This window comes from Salmo salar, chromosome 18 (genome assembly GCF_965601325.2).
Source record: "Salmo salar chromosome 18, fSalSal1, whole genome shotgun sequence".
Lineage (NCBI taxonomy): Eukaryota > Metazoa > Chordata > Actinopteri > Salmoniformes > Salmonidae > Salmo > Salmo salar.
The window spans coordinates 85,382,673-85,398,768 of NC_138308.1; the positions used below are offsets into that span (position 1 = coordinate 85,382,673).

Consider the following 16,096-nt stretch of genomic DNA (forward strand, 5'->3'; position numbering starts at 1 on the left):
GCCCAGCTAAAGTTAAACGGTGTACTAAATGTGGAAAATGGAATCACATTGCAAAAGTGTGCCGAGCTTACCGAGAAAAAACAGTACATGCAGTGACTGAAGATGAAAAGTCAATCAGAAAAATGCTGATGAACTGTTTATTGATTCAGTGATACAGAAACATCTAATATCAGAGACAGAGCAAGGTCTTAATGCATGTTTAGACATTGACCTCATCAATCTAGTTTAATTAGTGACAGCACCAGTAGACAGAAAATGTAATGGAAGAGTTTGCTGATGTTTTTACAGGAATAGGACTATTCCCAGGAGAATGTTCCATTCATCTTGACCCAGACGCAAACCCGTGGTCTACCCACCGAGAAAGTTTCCCCTTACTTTCCGCGAAAAGAAGAAAGAGTTGGATAGCATGGAGCAATCTGACAGTCACCAACCGACAGATTTGGTAAACGCGTTAGTGGTGGTGGAGAAACCACGCACAGGCAAACAGAGTATGTCTCGATCCAAGAGACTTGAACAAGGCTATTACATGCCCCCAGTACCCTTTACCGACGCTAGATGGCATCACACACAAGCTAGCGGGAGCACACTACTTCAGTGTCATATACGCCAGTTCAGGCTACTGGGCTATTAAGTTCACAGAAGAGACATCTAAACTCACAACGTTCAACACACCGTTTGGATGCTACAGGTTTCGTCGCCTGCCTTTTGGGATTATCTCAGCCCAAGACGAGTTTCAGCGAAAGATCAACTAAGTGTACGAAGGCCTCAACGGAGTGGTGTCAATTGTGGACGACATCCTTGTCTATGGTCGAATCAAAGAGGAACACGACAAAAACCTCAGCGCGATGCTGCAAAGGTCCCGCGAGAGAGGAGTCCGGCTCAACCCCGAGAAGAGCAGTCGGCGCTACAGAGGTCAGCTTCTTCGGACATCTTTTCACAGCGAATGGAATCAAGCCAGATCCACAGAAGATCTCAGCCATAAAATAAATGGAGCAACCAAAGAACAGTGCAGAGCTGGAAACAGTGCTTGGCATAGTCACTTACTTAATCAAGTTCGCACCCAGCCTCTCCAATGCTAATGCACCCCTGCGTCAGCTGGTAAAGCAGTCCAGTGAGTTCCTCTGGGACAAGCAACATGACACTGCTTTCCAGAGAGTAAAAGACTTGATCACGAGAGAACCAGGAACAATCCTTGCCTACTACGACCCCAACAAAGAGCTTAGACTCCAAATGGACGCATTGAAGTATAGACTAGGTGCAAGAAGGAAAGCCCATCGGCTACGCTTCCAAATCTCACAGACTGAAATCAACTATACTAAAATCGAAAAGGAACTGTATGCCATTATGTTCAGATGTAAGCGTTTCCATCAGTACGTATATGGATGACAAGTCATTGTGGAATCCGACCACAAGCCCCTTGAGTCAATCATGAGAAAACCACTAGCCGCAGCCCTGCCAAGGCTACTGAGAATGATCCTGCAACTACAAAAATATGACTTCACAATCACTCACTGTCCAGGCAAAGGCATCCCTGTCGCAGACTCTCTCCAGGAAGTTTCTTACTTACAAGGACAGTAGCAGCAGTGAAGGCATGGACATGCAAGTGCACACTATGTACAGCAACTTACCAGTTAGTGACCCAAAACTGAAGGAGATCAGAGCAGAAACAGAAAAGGACTCACAACTCACACAGGATGGATGGCCTGAGGAGAGGGGAAAATGCCCTCAGAGCGTCTCCGGAGTTCTGGAACCATCGTGATGAACTATCACAGATCAACTGAATCATTTTCAAAGTAGGGAAAATCATCATTCCTGCCAGTCTCAGAGAAGAGATTTTGATAAAGATCCATACTGGACACATGGGCATGGAAAGGTGCAAATAAGAGAGCACAGAAATTTTTTGGGGGGCCTGGAATGTGCAAACAAATAGAGGACATTGTTGGTAAATGTGCCACCTGTCTCGAACGACGCCCCTCAAACACCAAAGAGCCAATGTTACCTCACTGTACCCCAGACTGACCCTGGCAGGTCGTGGAAACCGATCTGTTCACCTGGAACAATGAGGACTACATCGTAACAGTGGACTACTACAGCAGATACTTTGAACAGCAGATACTTTCAAGCTTCACAGCACCACATCTACAGCTGTGATACACAAGCTGAAAGCAATATTTGCCAGGCATGGCATTGAGGAGACTTTAATATCTGACAATGGCCCATTAGAAATCAAATGAGTTTGAATCCTTCACAAAAGCATGGGAGTTCACATGTCACCACAAGCCCACATTACCCTCAAAGTAATGGCCTTGCTGAAAAATCTGTGCAGATTGCTAAATCACTCATGGACAAAGCAAAAGCAGACAAGACAGACCCCCACCTCAGTCTCCTTGAATACCGCAACACTCCAGTTGACAACTTCAAATCACCAGCCCAGCTGTTGATGAGCCACAGACTTCGCTCAATTATTCCCAGCACCAACCAGCAGCCTGAGGTCGTCAGCTACAAGGAAATACATGAAAAACGTGCACGGAGACAACAACAACAACAAAAGCGATACTATGACAGGTCAGCGAGACCACTGCCATCACTGAACGACGGAGAGCCCATTAGAATCCAGGAGCATGGCCTCTGGAAGCCAGCAGTCGTCATCCAGCCAGCTGACACTGAACGTTCATATCACGTCCGCACCGCAGAAGGAAGCAGTGTAGCGCCGCAATCGTCGTCACCTAAGTAACACAAAATAACAATACACTGACAAGATGAACTGTCCCCTGAAAGAAAACATGATGGACTAAACACACACAGCACAACATACTTACCTGCAACACAAGAACTGTTGACTGACACAGAAGCATGCTCAGCATCATATCACAAAAGGTCAGGAAGAGAGGTCAAGCCCAGAGCTGTCTTAGACCTGTGAAATGTCAAAGGGTGCAGGTGGATTGCTGCCCTAAAAGAGTTCCAGACTGTACATTTGTTATTGAAAAGTTGACTTGAAATGCTTTGATATTGTATTTGTTTGAAATGTTAAGACGTCATTGCTACAGTGAAAGCTGAGTTTCTGAGAATCCTTCATTCTAAAAGTAACAGTATGCTGAATCACTGTTACAGTCTGTTATGCTGATTCAGTTGGTGCAGTATAAATGGCTACTTACCTTGAGTTCAAACTACAGAGCATGTATTCAAAAGAAACGCTTAGAATATGCTGAACATGTTTCTTTTTGTTTTAAAAGAAGGGGATGTAATATTCATGTGTAAACATATTGAATTGTAATTGGATCCATTTTACCGGCATATCATACTGCGCTATGATTGGTTAAGACCACCCAGGTGGTGAGGTCAAGGTATGTGAACATGCTAGTTATAGCTAGCTAATAAAGAGCTACGTTTAGAAATATCCTGTCGTACTGCATTTTATTGTTTTGTACAAAGCGTGCAAAACAAGACAGAAACCATTTAAAAGACATTTCATACATTTCCATCCTGTATACCCAATTTAAAACCAAATTGAAAAGACTCCACACAAAATAAATCTCTCAGTATCAACACAACTAATGCATATTCATAACTGCTAAGTTGTGTGTGCATGCTGGTGTGTGTGTGTGGTAAACCTTAGGTCAAAAACACACATGAACAGGCCTTACTTATCTGGGAACTCCGTTTATGGCCTAATTCAGATACTTAAAACTGCGAAATATCACTAACTGCTTTCCCCAAGACCATGGTCTCAGGGAACATTCCAACGAGAGATAATGAACCACCTCCTCTTGTGGAAAAGTGTACATTTCGTTAGCATTCACTATGCTACAATTTAAATCAGCAACTCAAAAGTATTAATTATAAAGCAAACATGATAATGGTAAATCCACTGTCCTTAATCCAATCATTAAACATTTGTTGTAATCCTTTATTTACAGTGGGGGGGGAAAAGTATTTGATCCCCTGCTGATTTTGTACATTTGCCCACTTACAAAGAAATGATCAGTATATAATTTTAATGGTAGGTTTATATGAACAGTGAGAGACAGAATAACAACAAAAAAATCCAGAAAAACGCATGTCAAAAATGTTATAAAATTATTTACATTTTAATGAGGGAAATAAGTATTTGACCCCTCTGCAAAACATGACTTTGTACTTGGTGGCAAAACCCTTGTTGGCAATCACAGAGGTCAGACATTTCTTGTAGTTGGCCACCAGGTTTGCACACATCTCAGGAGGGATTTTGTCCCACTCCTCTTTCCAGATCTTCTCCAAGTCATTAAGGTTTCGAGGCTGACGTTTGGCAACTCGAACCTTCAGCTCCCTCCACAGATTGTCTATGGGATTAAGGTCTGGAGACTGGCTAGGCCACTCCAGGACCTTAATGTGCTTCTTCTTGAGCTGCTCCTTTGTTGCCTTGTCCGTGTGTTTTGGGTCATTGTCATGCTGGAATACCCATCCACGACCCATTTTCAATGCCCTGGCTGAGGGAAGGAGGTTCTCACCCAAGATTTGACAGTACATGGCCCCGTCAAATGATGCGGTGAAGTTGTCCTGTCCCCTTAGCAGAAAAACACCCCCAAAGGATAATGTTTCCACCTCCATGTTTGACGGTGGAGATAGTGTTCTTGGGGTCATAGGCAGCATTCCTCCTCCTCCAAACACGGCGAGTTGAGTTGATGCCAAAGAGCTCCATTTTGGTCTCATCTGACCACAACACTTTCACCCAGTTGTCCTCTGAATCATTAAGATGTTCATTGGAAAACTTCAGACGGGCATGTATATGTGCTTTCTTGAGCAGGGAGACCTTGCGGGCGCTGCAGGATTTCAGTCCTTCACGGCATAGTGTGTTACCAATTGTTTTCTTGGTGACTATGGTCCCAGCTGCCTTGAGATCACTGACAAGATCCTCCCGTGTAGTTCTGGGCTGATTCCTCACCGTTCTCATGATCATTGCAACCCCACGAGGTGAGATCTTACATGGAGCCCCAGGCCGAGGGATATGGACAGTTCTTTTGTGTTTCTTTTATTTGCGAATAATCACACCAAATGTTGTCACCTTCTCACCAAGCTGCTTGGCGAGGGTCTTGTAGCCCATTCCAGCCTTGTGTAGGTCTACAATCTTGTCCCTGACATCCTTGGAGAGCTCTTTGGTCTTGGCCATGGTGGAGAGTTTGGAATCTGATTGATTGATTGCTTCTGTGGACATGTCTTTTTTACAGGTAACAAGCTGTGGTTAAGAGCACTCCCTTTAAGAGTGTGCTCCTAATCTCAGCTCGTTACCTGTATAAAAGACACCTGGGAGCCAGAAATCTTTCTGATTGAGAGAGGGTCAAATACTTATTTCCCTGATTATAATGCAAATCAATTTATAACATTTTTGACATGCGTTTTTCTGGATATTTTTGTTGTTATTCTGTCTCTCACTGTTCAAATGAATCTACCATTAAAATTATAGACTGATCCTTTCTTTAACAGTGGGCAAACATACAAAATCAGCAGGGGATCAAATATTTTTTTCCCCCACTGTAGCATGTACTACCCTTAGACACGGCGACTTTATCTCGCCACCGAGTCTAACGTTTCACTGGTTTCTTTCCCCCGTAACCACTGCACCGTCATGTTCATGAACTAAAAAAAATGAAGTTCATTTTAGGTTTGGTAACCCCTATGCTAATTCCTCGTGACCCCTCTACCCTTTCGTCCATTCTAGAAATCTATTTCAGAATAAGACATAACATGTAAATCTATTTCATAATAAAACGACAAAATGTCTCATGAGATTAAAACCCCCAAGGTTTTCTGAGTTGCCAGGAGTTGTCACAATGGGTGGCTTGAGGAATCAGGAGAGGTGGAGTCAGGCGCAGGAGACAGATAATTCCGGGAATAAACTTTAATAAATATTTGCATGGGGGAAGAAAAAAAAAATCACAAGAACGGAGTGCAGGGTGTGCAAAATAAAAGGCACCACCCTCAACAAAAGAAACCCAGGGACGCAGCCCAAATATAATTCCTCGTAACCCCAAGAAGAAAAAACAAACCCTCATCAGCAACATGAACCCTGACAACAAACAATCCCGCACAACCCACAAACCTAACTAGCTAGCCTAAATACCCCTCCCAACTAACAACTAATAGAAAACAGGTGCGTAACTAACCTAGACCAAACTAACAGAACGTGAAACATAGATCAGTGGCAGCTAGTAGGCCGGCGACGACGACCGCCACCCGGGCGAGGAGGGGCGCCACCTTCCGTAGGTGTCAATGACAGGAGTGTTTGGCCAGAAATTTAATTTGTTAAAATACTTCTTCCTGTGGCAAATTTTGCCAATTTCTCATCATAAGGAATTTGCGATATTTGATCCCTGGCATCTATTAAAAATTTATGTAAAACGTGGTTTCATACGTCTTCCTTCACATAGAAACTGTAATCTCTATGAACCATTATCGATCAAACCAAGGCCATACACCGGTTCAAACCTGCCATCAAAACCGAACTACAAAATCTATCAATGTACTCATGCAGCTGAGTACATCTACTAATTTCGTTTTTAATCGGTTATACTCTTCTGTTGATAAAACGTCGACATCGAAACACTTGTATATTGAGCTTGTGATCTCATTGATGTCATTGTGCCATACCACAACAGCATCTGTTATTTTAGCAAGATTTTTCCCATATTTGAGCCGAATTGGTAGAATGCTTGTGCGCTTCTTTCAGCCTCCATGTCTTTATTAAAGTCCTCTAGCTCTGCTTTACAGGGAGAATCGGGACTGTCTGTCACCATATCAATAGTTATTATTCCCGAACCTCTCCCATCGGTGTCCAGAGTGTTTAGATTTCTTCACTCCCGTCTCTAATACACACCTTCTATTAACTATTGTCCAAGGTAGCGCCACCCACTTCCCTGGAGAATAGTTATGGTATTTTTGCCTATTAATTGCTCACAGTACTTAATACATTGTATTAAAACCAATACTATAGCGTCTGCAAATGTATTACTGGACAATACGGATGACCTAATGTCTTATCCCAGTGTTGCGCCTCAAATATCACTGTTGTTGATTACACACATTTCCAAAATGATTCACACTTGTCTTCCCATTTCCACATAATCTGTCATGGTTCCCCACCCCAATAGGGCATAAACCAACCTCTCTCCTTATTGCTATTGCTCATACACGTAACTCAAAGTGTTTGAATATCTTATTGCTTTTCTTTTAACCATGCATGTGGCATTCCTTCAGAATTTATAGGTAACCTTATCATTATCCACATACACTCTACTGCCTCACTGTAGCTGGGACTTTCGTCCCTCTTACAGATCTCGCAGGGGAATAGCCCCACTAGGGATCTATCCTACACGGAACCTACCCTACACAGTCATGACACCCATGGATCTCGCAGAGAATCACCCCCACTCGGGACCTATCCTTATGGAACCCTCCCTACACCATATATTTACAACCGGTCGTTACACAATGGGCCTACTTCAGCCTGCGATTCTCATCTCACCAAGATGTCAAAATGAGTGTAAACAGGTGTAGTAACTATGTTTACCTTGTTTGTTGCCAGCTCCTGCTCCACTGATCTGGATTCTCTGGTTTGATTATAAATCGTGGTGAACCCTGCTCACAGCGCCAACTGTTAAGTTCTAAATTAACCTAGAAACTCACAAACGATTAGTAAAGCTTAAACCAGGTTGATTCGCCCATTGGGTCAATTAAGCTGCATCAGACAAAGACAAGGTTCCACCACTGGTGAGATAGACATACATACACACTCCAATTACAGGTGGAATCTCTTCCTTCTCTCTAACCATTACATCTCTGTTGCTATGCAGGAAATTAAGTGACGCGGGCAATAAACTGTACCTTCTCCCTTAACGTGACCTGACCTCGACCCTCTTCCTCACTAATCCACAGCTCTCCAACCTTATCAGCGCCTGCCACATGTGGTAGTCCTCACCTGCCCTCAGTACATTCCAAGCTTAATTGCATCCACCATATACATTCCCCTCTTTCCCTCTGAGACAGTAGTAGATTTCATAAGTCAAGAAATCGTAACCCAACAGTACCATTGTCAAATACAATTTGAATCAGTAGAATGGACATCCACATCCAAAACAGTATTGGTTTGGGTGAACAGCAAGTAGCCTCTTTTCACAGGCGATGTATCTCTGTATACTTGTGTGCATTCTGAAACGGAGACCCTACTCCAAAAGTGAACCAATGTGATTGGATCTTCCTTGAACATTTAGACAAAAAGCTCCTCCCTCACCCCTAAGGCAGAGCCCGTCTTAGCCATGATCTAAGGGCCTACGCCCCTTCTAGTAACTATAGTTATGTGGTCTATAAAATCTCTGTTCGTACAGTGCATTCAGCAAATATTCAGACCCCTTGACTTTTTCAAAAGTCCTCACATTAGTCTTATTCTAAAAAATATATATATATTTTTTTAAATCCCCTCAATCTACACACAATACCCCATAATGACAAAGCGAAAACGTATTCATTTTTTGCAAATGTATTAAAAATAAAAAACAGAAATACCTTATTTACATAACTATTCAGACCCTTTACTATTTGACTTGAAATTGAGCTCAGGTGCATCCTGTTTCCATTGATAATTCTTGAGATGTTTCTACAACTTGGAGTCCACCTGTGGTAAATTCAATTAATTGGACATGATTTGGAAAGTCACAAGCCTGTCTATATAAAGGTTCCACAGTTGGCAGTGCATGTCAGAGCAAAAACCAAGCCATGAGGTCGAAAGAATTGTCCTTAGAGCGCATAGACAAGATTGTGTCGAGGCACAGATCTGGGGAAGGGTACAAAACAATTTCTGCAGCATTGAAGGTCCAAGTACAGTTGCTTCCATCATCCTTTAATGGAAGAAGTTTGGAAACACAAATACTCTTCCAAGAGCTGGCCGCCCAGGCCAAACTCGGCAATCGAAGGGCCTTGGTCAGGTAGGTTACAAAGAACCTGATGTGGAGATTGGGAGAACCTTCCAGAAGGACAACCATCTTTGCAGCACTCCACCAATCAGGCCTTTATGGTAGAGAAACCTGAAAATAGCCTGTTTTGCTTTGTTATTGTGTGTTGATTGATGAGGGGAAAAAACAAATGTAATTCATTTTAGAATAAGGCTGTAATGTAAGAAAATGTGGAAAAAGTCAAGGGGTCTGAATAGTTTCCGAATGCACTGTATACAAAAGTATGTGGACACCCCTTTAAAATTAGTGGATTTGGCTATTTCAGCCACACCCGTTGCTGACAGGTGTATAAAATTGAGCACACAGCTATGCCCTCTCCATAGACAAACACCAGTAGAATGGACTTACTGTAGAACTCAGTGACTTTCAATGTGGCACGGTCAAAGGATGTTACCGTTCCAACAAGTCAGTTCGTCAAATGTCCGCCCTGGTAAACTGTAAGTGCTGTTTTTGTGAAGTGGAAATGTCTAGGAGCAACAACAGCTCAGCCTTGAAGTGGTAGGCCACACGCGCTCACAGAACAGGACCGCCGAGTGCTGACGCACGTAAGAATCATCTGTCCTTGGTTGCAACACTCACTACCGAGTTTCAAATTGCTTCTGGAAGCAATGTCAGCACAAGAACTGTTTGTCAGGAGCTTAATGAAATTGGTTTCCACGGCCAAAACAGCCGCACACAAGCCTAAGATCACCATGCACAATGCCAAGTGTCGGCTTGAGTGGTGTAATGCTTGCCGCAATTGGACTCTGGAGCAGTGGAAACAGGTTCTCTGGAGTGATGAATCACACTTCACCATCTGGCAGCCCAATGGACGAATCTGCCCGACCTCACTAATGCTCGTGGGTGAATGGAAGCAAGTACCCGCAGCAATCTTCCAACGTCTAGTGGAAAGTCTTCCCAGAAGAGTGGAGGCTGTTGGGGGACCAACTCCATAGTTATGCCCATGATTCTGAAAAGAAAATGTTCAACGAGCAGGTGTCCACATACACAACTTGGCAAAAGTGTATACACTGCAAAAATTGAAATCTTAGTAAGATTAAATATCTTAAATCAAGGAAATATATACTTGTTTTGTCTGACAAGATAGTTCTTCTTACCAGGCAGTTATGTAAGCGCATTTAACTTGTTTCAAGCTTTTTTTGTCCTTAATTATCCTAAGAACGTGTTACTGAGATTTTATTATTGGTTCTGAGTAACTTAATGCTTGAATCTAGAATTACAAAGCTGTTTGATCAACATTGACAAGTACAAAACTGCTTTGTCGAATTTCTTATTTAAAGATGGCGCTTGTTGATCTGTTTATATAAAAGCAATCACACTCGAGACTGTGCTGTTATACTAAGTGGCCTCGGCCTCGTACCTACGACCGAATCACAGCCGTGATCATATTCAGCATCAGCACTCACTGTCGTGTGATATTTCTTAACTGACGCACGTTCATCACGTTCAGCTACATTAGGGAGGCCTATGAATGTAGAAAAAAAAGGCATCAAAGACGGTCCAAATCTAACACAATGAAGATGGAATGGATGACATATAACCGCAGTATTAAAAAGGTAATGTCAATACCCATCTACCTTTCTCCTTAGCAAGGTAACGTTAATTTGAAGTTGGCAAACCAGGTTAGCATGCTAATTTTAAACTAAGTAACGTTGACTGTTAGCAGTTAATAACTACACGATCGGTCATTCGTTTGAAAACACTTGAATTCTGGTGAAATTGATAGTGCTTTATTGCCAGAAAGTGTTAATAAGGTGCAAATGTGCCCTAATGACTGACACCTGACACAGCTAAGCTAAATAGTCGACGTGTCAGTCACTGATGCAGCTCACTTCACCACCAGAGATTACCCGTGACTAAGATTTTCAATATGGGCGACAATTTAGCGTTAACGTTAGTACAAGCTAATGAAACCATCTTTTGGTTTAAAGTAATTAACGTCAACATTGGTGATATACTGGTAGTCTAATTTTGTTAGTTAAGGTTAGCTAGCTTGGTAAATCATTCCTGCATTAACTGAAAAGGGCAGACAGGTTATGAGACATTGGCATACTATATCAATCTGACACCATATAAACTATTAGTTTCCAATTACTTAACTAGTTACCATGTGGTTAAATGTGTTTTTCAGCAGCTAATATAAGCACAGACATGCTGCCCAGACGCTTTAAGGAGGATTTACGTGATCTCTTTCCCGGGCCAGAGCACTTCTTCACATTTGGAGTTGCTCATGGTGAAAATGAGGTAATGTTTGACATTTAACCATGCAGATAGTGTTTCCTGTTATCAAATAAGCATTTCCTGGCCATTATTACAATCATTTATCTAAATATGTAGTTTGTTGTTACAGTATGGCCTTTATAATTACCATTGAATAAATGTCTTACACAGGGTCAAGAATCAGACCTGTGTAGACCAGGCACTTCCTCTGGGACCTGTGATTTCAGCCCCACTCTCCACAAAATGCAATTTTTCTGTATATTCCAGGATCTATAGCCTTATTTTAAGACGATTGCAATAGCATTGGATGCTAAATTTAAGCACATTTTCCTAGATAGAGAACACATTTTATATCCAGACAAATGTACTTCTAAGTCTGGTCACACTAGTTAAGATGTCTGTGCGTTCTTTGAGACTAGATATTTGTACTTGTTTTTAAAAACCTTGGCAAGTAAATTCTGTTCTGTTGGCAGATTATTTTGCTTATTTTAAGTAATTAAACCCATTTACTTTTCAGTGTGTGTATATATATATCTATATCTATCTATCGCCTAGATATAGGACAGATTTCAAAACCCTAATCATTTTTGATTTATTTTGACTGTCTTTTTGCCATTTCTGAATGTGTATAAATATTTAAGTGTGTAAAAGTGGGGTTGGGAGTGCTCTGCAATTTACACCGCTTTGCAATGTTGTAAGTCCGTTCTCGAGACCAAATATTGACTGTCTCGGTCTTGTCTTGACCTGGCGTTGGATGCATTTTAACTCGGTCTTGACTGGTCTCTGACAGTGAGGACTCCTAATTCTTTTCCAGAGACCAGCAGAGTTAAAAAAAAAAAAAAAGCTTCCATTCAGTCAGCGCATAAAAGTGCTTCACCAGGCTAAAAATACTTTCACTCCTTTCTTGAAACATTAATAAACTAAGCAAAAAATAAACATCCTCTCACTGTCAACTGCGTTTATTTTCAGCAAACTTAACACATATAAATGTTTGTATGAACATAAGTCAACAATTGAGACAAACTGAACAAGTTCCACAGACAAGTGACTAACAGAAATTGACTAATGTGTCCCTGAACAAAGGGGGGGTCAAAATCAAAAGTCAGTATCTGGTGTGGCCACCAGCTGAATTAAGTACTGCAGTGCATCTCCTCATGGACTGCACCAGATTTGCCTGTTCTTGCTGAGAAATGTTACCCCACTCTTCCACCAAGGCACTTGCAAGTTCTTGACATTTCTGGGGGGAGGGGGGCCTTAGCCGTCACTCTCTGATCCAACAGGTCCCAGACATGCTCAATGGGATTGAGATCCGGGCTCGTCGCTGGCCATGGCAGAACACTGACATTTCTGAGGAAGTGTATTCCTAGTACAAAAGTGAACCAGTATCGAGTCAAATACTTTCTATAGAACACATTTCATGTCAGGATAGGCAACCAAAATGAATAATTAATTTGTGTGTTACATTAAACAGAGGGAGAATAATGTAGGCAAGAAACAAACATTTCAGAACTACTAGTCGAATAAGACATGGGAGAGATGACATTTTTTGCAACGAGATTTACTTAGAGACTAATACCACTTGAAACAAATAGCCAAACAGAAAACTGCAGACATTACTAATGCCTCCCCGCGATCAAACCGACAAAAAATAAAATGAAAACCAGCCTGACGTGATTAGAAATCAACTAGCAAGCAAGTCTCGGCAATAAAGAAATTGGTGCGTGCGCATTCACGCGAAGATGGGGAGAACTCTGGCAGGGGAGAGCTTTTCGGCACAAGACCGGAGTCTGAACACACTCCCGGGCTAGGGGGCAGTATTGAGAATTTTGAAAAACATGTGCCCATTTTGAACTGCCTCCTACACCAACTCAGAAGCTAGAATATGCATATTGTTCAGGTTTGGATAGAAAACTCTGAATTTTCTAAAACTGTTTGAATGGTGTCTGTAAGTATAACAGAACTCATATGGAAGTCAAAACCCTGAGACATATTCTGACAGGAAGTGGATACCTGATGTGTTGAATTACCTTTAAGCCTATGCCATTGAAACACACAGGGGCTTATTAATTGTTGAGCAGTTCCTATGGCTTCCACTAGATGTCACCAGTCTTTAGAAAGTGTTTTGAGTCTTATACTGTGAGAACTGAACGAACAAGAGCCTTGGAACGGTGGTGGCCGATTAGACTCTGGCGCGTGAGTTGATGTTGGGTACTCTCGTTCCAATACGTTTTAAAAGAGAATGCAATCGTCCGCCTTGAATATTATTCATGTTCTGGTTAAAAAAGGCACTAATGATTTATGCTATACAACGTTTGACATGTTTGAACGAACGTAAATATTTTTTTCCCCCTCGTTTATGAAGACAAGTCCGGCTGGCATAGATCATGTGCTAACAACACGGAGCTTTTTGGACATAAATTATGAGCTTTTTCGAACAAAACTACATTCGTTATGGACCTGTGATACCTGGAAGTGACATCTGATGAAGAGAATCAAAGGTAATGGATTATTTACATAGCATTTTCGATTTTAGATCTCTCCAACATGGCGGTTAGTCTGTATCGCAAAACGTATTTTTCTGGGCGCAGTGCTCAGATTATTGCAAAGTGTGATTTCCCAGTAAGGTTATTTTTAAATCTGGCAATCCGGTTGCGTTCAAGAGATGTAAATCTATAATTCTTTGAATGACAATATAATATTTTACCAATGTTTTCGAATAGTAATTATTTAATTTGTTGTGCTGCTTGACTGGCAGTTATTGGAGGGAAACGATTTCCTCAACATCAACGCCATAGTAAAACGCTGTTTTTGGATATAAATATGAACTTGATAGAACAAAAAATGCATGCATTGTCTAACATAATGTTCTAGGAGTGTCATCTGATGGAGATTGTCGAAGGTTAGTGCATCATTTTAGCTGGTTTTCTGCTTTTGGTGACGCCTGTCTTTGAATTGACAAAACATTACACACAGCTATTGTCAATGTACTCTCCTAACATAATCTAACTTTATGCTTTTGCCGTAAAGCCTTTTTGAAATTGGACAACGTGGTTAGATTAAGGAGATGTTTATCTTTCAAAGGGTGTAAGATAGTTGTATGTTTGAGGAATTTGAATTATGACATTTAATTGTTTTCAAATTTGACGGTCTTGATATTTCACCTGTTGTTGATTGGGTGTACCAGGGGTGGGACGCTTGCGTCCCACATAGCCCATAGAGGTTAATGGGCTAAAACATTGACAGACAGGTCAAAACGCGAATAGAAACATCACACATTTTAGACCATATGAATAAATTCTTACTGCAGCCACTGACGTGTATATAGAATAACCATTAGTCAGAAACTGAATAGACCAATGCATTTTACAAGCGTTACCGAGAGAGGAAGCGATGTGCGCGGGCACCCCGCAAAACAGCGAACGCGAAACAGGTTAGCAATGCAACTTTAAACTATTGATGCAATCAATGTTTACACTTTTACAAAGTTGTTTGTTGTCTTTACGTTGTATTGTAACTCGTAGTACAAACGATAGGCTATACGTGCAAGCAAGAGCTACAACGCTGACGGAGTTCCATTTGCCTTTGATGCAGAGGGAATCATGTTGCGTTCGTAACCAAGTGGGAAGTGGGCTACATATAATTCCCACATGAGAGAAATCCACATTACCATTTAGAGGGCCGTTAATTACTAGTGGGGAACCCGTCTATTAGCCTGAGTTCCCACTTGCTGACTGACAACTACTAAGGTAGTAACATCGATAACATTTTCGGTAGTTAAATGCTACAAAACTTATAAGAATCTATTTGTTTTTTTGCAACACTATACATTTGTTTACGCAGCTTGTTACCAGTCCAAAGCATGTGTATACACCCACATTGTATTTAACTTCACAACTTAAACTCCCACCGCCCACTCGGTGAGGAATGCAACATTAGAAGAGTTAACGTTTGACATATTTCCCTTAGTCATCTTTAAAAGCATTCAATTGAAACTCACCTTTGTATGCGTTACAAAACTCTCAAGGAAACGATTCTCTTCCTCTTCAGGAGATAACACTGCACTCAGATGATTTGTTTTTCTATGTTGTAATGGCGTTGAACTATTAAATGTGCATTCCTCCGCCTACAGTGCTGGCTGGAAGTTTACTTGGTTGGTTTCAGGTGACATTTTGAAGACTGGTATGCTCCTCCCTCTTTCATGAAGCTACAAATCAGGGGAAGTTTTCATTAAAATTCCCATAACCCATGTCTGTGCTCAAACAACCATTGGTCCAGCCATAGAGGACAGACTTTTAATGCTTTGTCCCTGTTCAGAGGTAAAGCTACACTGAAGAGACACAACCACAGGTGAGGACTTTAATTGATTTAAAATAAAATATTGAATTGATTAGATATTTCAAAATGGAAAGCTGCTCCAGCCGGAGACAATATGCCTAACATACATTAAACATAATTAAGGATAAAACTATAAGCTTCAAAGCCAGCATATTTCCATTGTAGTCCTAGATGTTGCCCTGCTACCCTTGCCTACCAGTAGAGGACCACAATGGAAACAGGTTCTTCTGACTTTTTTGTGTATTAAAGTATCCTCTGCAATATTTTGGTATGCGCATTTGTTGCCTGGTGTCACTTTTTTTAATGGATTTGAAATTGTAGAATAAAAATCTAATCAAGGTGGCAGGTAGGCAAGATTGATACTTGTACTCTTAATGCTTTTTTTTTCAATGCTTTCCTTGTTATATCATCAGTAGGTGGTTAATTAATACTAAAGTGGCATTCAGTTTGTAAATGTATCATAGTATAAATCTGTACTTTGGAGCACTGATCTTTGATTTTCATGCAGTATATTGTGTATTATAAAAATACGATTATTTCACTTAAGTAAACTGAGCAAT

General features: G+C 41.2%; 1 long non-coding RNA gene across 1 annotated transcript; it reads right to left on the reverse strand.

Annotated features, from left to right (window-relative positions):
• Positions 1–12,144: 12,144 nt before the first annotated feature.
• Positions 12,145–15,367, reverse strand: LOC145861780 (uncharacterized). The gene is made up of 2 exons (XR_014381435.1): positions 15,199–15,367; positions 12,145–12,564 (listed from the first exon to the last, which is right to left on the reverse strand). It is a non-coding gene; the product is annotated as an uncharacterized LOC145861780 (long non-coding RNA).
• Between the last annotated feature and the right edge of the window lie 729 nt (positions 15,368–16,096).